We start from the raw sequence: 4,740 nt of genomic DNA, 5'->3' as shown, positions 1-4,740 counted from the left end.
AAATTTTCAACTAGAGCAATTTTGGAGAGGACAAGTGCCGGGACTCTATCGATTGGAGCGTTAAAATTTGAATTACACTTCGTTTACACCATGTATTTAACTGACCGTTTGTAACACCGTTTGTAAAAACATGGGGATACAGCACTTATATGAGGATTTTCAGCTAACAAATAACTTACACCCGATTTACACCAAAAACTTAACTGTACGTTACTGACGTCTGTTAAGTGTACAGTACATCCGTGCAACTATAAATTATCATCATCTAAAACCATACTGGGTATTCTTTTATTTTCTTCTTCGGTTTTTCAGGAAAAAAGCGGCTGCCATGGTTGTCATCGTCTGAACTCAGTAGAAAAGTAGAACTCGAAGATTTCAATGGAGAATCAATTATGGACTGAAAGTATTCGAAGCAATAGAAGATGGACTATCCTCTCTGGTGAGATTTTCTTCATCTTAATCTACACCGACATTTATTTCCTTTTGTTAGGGTTTCCAAAAATCAATCTGTTGAATATATATCTGATTTGTTTGTAAAAATCAATCAATTTTTGTTTGTTGATCGATATTTTTTTCTGTTTTGTTAATTTTGGTATCATTAGGTTTGATTTATCAATGTGATTCACGCTTGATTATCGTTATAAATCAGGTTCTTTTTAAGAAATCCAGTGAAGAAGAACAGAAACACGCGGAGAAACTGATGGAATTTCATCAGTTTTTTTTTCTGAAAAGGAAAAAGAATTGCACAACATAAAATGACAATTCAACAAGCAATGGGCTTCAATTGAGGTATTCTGTTGTGCTTTCTAGGAATCTCAACATTTCTATTTTGCTCCGTAAGCCATTTTATATGCAATTAAGATCTGTTAGACTTTGTCACAGTTTACTGAAATGGGGCTACTCAAGTTTTGGTCTGGATTAGAGAAAACAAGGGAATAATTGTGCTGACAATGGTTGCGGATTTGTGAAAACGTGTGTATATATGAATGATTGAATGTGAAAATCATTGCAGGGAAGGAGATATGAATCAGAAACACAATTTCTATATCAACTGGAAAATGCACTTAAGTTGTTTGATAAAAAGCCTCTTTCCAATCAGATTACTATTTCTCTATCCTTCCTAAGTTAGTCTTTATCCATTTATCTTATAGAAAGGATGTGCATATTACATACACTTTGCTTCTTTAAATGATTTATCGTAATATCATATATGTCAAATGTAAGGATGCTAAATCCAACCTTCGTGTACAGGTTAACAAATATTGTTTGCTTGAATTTCATTTTCTCATTTGGCCCTTCTCCCGAATTGTTTCTACAAGCACAGTACTTTGTAACCTCTTTGCTAAACATGCCTGGGTCAGGTACATGGCTGCCTATGCTCATAGACAAGGTACACTTGACATTGTACTTAACGTGATACATTTCATTAAAATGTTCTCCTGTTAAATAAGGCACGAACAACCAATCACTTCTAATTGGATTTTTAATTTACACATCAATGTTATTATTTGCAGGTGAAATGCGTAGAAGGTACGTAGGAGAGTTCTCTTCGTTGGGTGCTGCTTCCATGCACACCAATAGGTAACTCGCATTTTATTTAAAATAGTTTCCATTAGTTGACATTTCTTAGATTTGATTACACTGTGTTTATACCATACTTTTAGGTTTAGGTTAAGTAAATATATATATATATATATATATATATATATATATATATATTTACATGTATATTTTGTTTTAAACCTGTGTTGTTTGAATCATTGGCCTTTCTTTCAGTCGATATTATCATCTGTTTAACTGATAGCTTTATGTCTTTATCTACACACACATAAGTACTTCGGATAGGTTGGCAGATACGTTCCATCTCTCCAAAACGGCTACCAAATAACACCTACAAAACTTTGTTCACATAAACCAAATTGAGGAAGGTAAGGGCCTGGATTACTCGGGTCGCATCTCTCAAAAGTGGAGCGAGCTTGATGTCATGGAGATCAATGATGTGACAAGCTTGGATATGCATGCCCAACCAGAATGTAAGTAGCATTCCACATTCTATAAATTTCCACTGTACCATTTAGTTCTCTCAGAAACTCACTGATAATATGATGTCACCTTATAGCTGCCTCAGGGTGATTAACTAGGTTTGGTTGTTCTTCAGAACGTAGTGATGAAATTTATTCCCTCAACAAATGCATTGTTGCTGCCGAAAAGAAACTACTGCTCCTGTAAGAATCAGGTTATGGAATTGCCTAGCATCTCATTAGAAGATATCCAAGGGTAAGAAAATGTTAAAAGTGATGAGTGAATATTTTTGGGTGAAAAACAGATATAGGCCTCTCTTTTTTCAGGATTACATCCATAGGCCCGTTTTTTTGAATTTTACAAATATAGGCCGGTTTTGACCGTTTTATTGAAAAAACGGCTAACGGTAGTTATGTGCCTTTTTATCACCGTTAGGGTATTGGAAAAAGACCTTTGAGCCCTTAGAATCATCAAACTCGCCGTGTTATAGTTTTGAATCGCCGATTCTGCACAGCTACTCGGTGCTGACTGTGTAACCACGTGTACATTGTACACGTCATAAATTCTACCACGTGTCAGATAAAAATGTTGCCCCCACAGTACCCAACAACATGATTATCTTCAATAAAAGCGTATTTTCTTCTGTCTTTTTTTTAATTAAGATCTAAAAATGGTTGGTGCAAGGAAAAATCTGGAAATGCAATGAATTTAAGAAAAATAATGAACTCAGAACTTGTTCTGCAAAAAAAACTGCATCCATTCAAAGTTTTCAAAGTTCCAAACTTAAACTGCACCAATTCCTTCAAACTTAAACTACACAAAAGATAAGGAGTAACTGCATACTCTTCTAAACAAAATGAAACACAACCAAGAAAACTAATTCAGAAGATCCAGCCTTTGTTGTTGCCTTTCCCCTGACACCTTTTTCAGATCTTGCAGCAGCTTGCTTAGATGATTCACCAACGTAGATACAAGCATCCTCTGACCACAATATGTCAATGATTTCATCACCCTTCAGTCTTAAGTTTGGCCTGATCATGTCCTATGTCAATGATTTCATCACCCTTCAGTCTTAAGTTTGGCCTGATCATGTCCTTTAACCTATCAAGACCCATATCTTCTCTTGCACAGTCCCTGAACTCAAAACTCTGACAAGTTCCTATCACATTTACCTTAAAACTTCTGAAGGGCATCCTGTCATCTTCAACATCATTCCTACAAGAGACATAAATAAAATTCAAATAGACACTAAAAAAAATACATGAGAAGAACGCTAATAAAGCTCAAACCTAATCAAATATCAAATCAAAGAGAAGAACAGGGCAATCTGGACACTAGTCTTTCTTATCAATAACCAAAAATGTAAATCATTAAAAAGAACAGGGCAATCTGGATAAGAGAAGCGAAAAAATTGAGGAGAGAAAAAATTATAGAACTATTAATTATGATTTGTCAGATCACATAGTCTAAATGTCTCTATAGTACATTAGCGCTACTGGCATTGGTATGAACAGAGCAACCCAAAATGTAAATCATAGGAGTACAAAAGACTAGCTCTTTAATTTAATGTAAATATACTTCTATCAGTTTAATTACATAAAAGAACGACCAACATAAAAGATGTTTCTTTATACAAATATAGGAGGCCCTTTTTAAAAGTTAAATGTGATTTGATCAAAGTCATTTTCGTTCTAGAAGGATAACAGTCTACAGCAAACATGGAACACCCCATGATACTCGTACCTAATCCTAACTACCCTTCATGGAACCTGCCACTTTTGAGTCAGTAGTATCCTGTCCCTGTTCTACATACTCTACATTAACCTACGTAGGCTAACTAACGTCGCATATACGGGAAGGAAAAGTCCGAAAGACTGCAGCTTAACTAAGCCCATGATTAACTATTTTAGTGCACACTGCACAGCGCCACGGCCTCTGCTGCTGATATTAAATTCCTGTCAGTTTTAAATTCAAGACAAGTAAGTGAGAGTATCTAATGATTATCACAGATAGATTCGACGATTATGGGTAGAAGCAAATGTACAAAAACACCAAAGTTAAAACAAAAAAAAAAATGTACAGGAAAAGACGAACAGACCAGAGGAGAAATGTAACTCATTAAAGTGCGCATCTCCCATAACAATGACTAAAATTGACATAAATATGCATATGGGAGACTAGCACAAGACAAACTTCACATCCTTCAGTTTTTTCCCATTATATCATAAGCTAGTTAGTCGATGATAAAGGTCCACACATGAGCCAATATACCAACCTAGGTCTCCAATTCTAACTGATACCCACTTGATTAACTCTATCGACCTCTATCATCTGACTGGATCAAGTCCACTTGAAACTAATTTAGAATCCTGTCTGCATATTACCAATTAAGCATCTTCTCATGCTGGTATTATATCAAGCCATCAGCTTCATGAACCCATATTTTTCAAACCAAATTTCTAACACACTAGCATTCACATATTTTAAGCAGCCAATAAGAGGTAAGTAAAGAACACAAAACTACACAAAGATACGTCATGCACTGCAATCATAGTGGCTTAAGTGAGCACACTCCAGTAGCAGTCAAGGTTAAACACAATAAGCAGTGAATACTTAAAAGCTATTGCAATCCATGAATTAACTTTGATAACCTTCGAAACTAAAGTTCCCAAAGTTCTGAACAAAAATCCTAGATCTAGCATATAAATCAATCCAATC

General features: G+C 35.2%; 1 long non-coding RNA gene across 4 annotated transcripts; it reads left to right on the top strand.

Moving 5' to 3' along the window:
* The first annotated feature begins 303 nt into the window (after positions 1-303).
* On the top strand, positions 304-4,740 carry LOC113297450. Of its 4 annotated transcripts, XR_003333493.1 has the most exons (7): positions 304-439; positions 650-789; positions 883-1,124; positions 1,252-1,390; positions 1,515-1,581; positions 1,834-2,033; positions 2,159-4,740. It is a non-coding gene; the product is annotated as an uncharacterized LOC113297450 (long non-coding RNA). The 4 variants fall into 4 exon arrangements; XR_003333492.1 differs by lacking the exon at positions 883-1,124; XR_003333491.1 differs by having other exon boundaries at positions 650-1,124.

The sequence above is a fragment of the Papaver somniferum genome, chromosome 7 (genome assembly GCF_003573695.1).
Source record: "Papaver somniferum cultivar HN1 chromosome 7, ASM357369v1, whole genome shotgun sequence".
Classification (NCBI taxonomy): domain Eukaryota; kingdom Viridiplantae; phylum Streptophyta; class Magnoliopsida; order Ranunculales; family Papaveraceae; genus Papaver; species Papaver somniferum.
The sequence above is the reverse complement of the archived record's forward strand: the minus strand, read 5'-3'. Positions and strand labels throughout refer to the sequence as shown.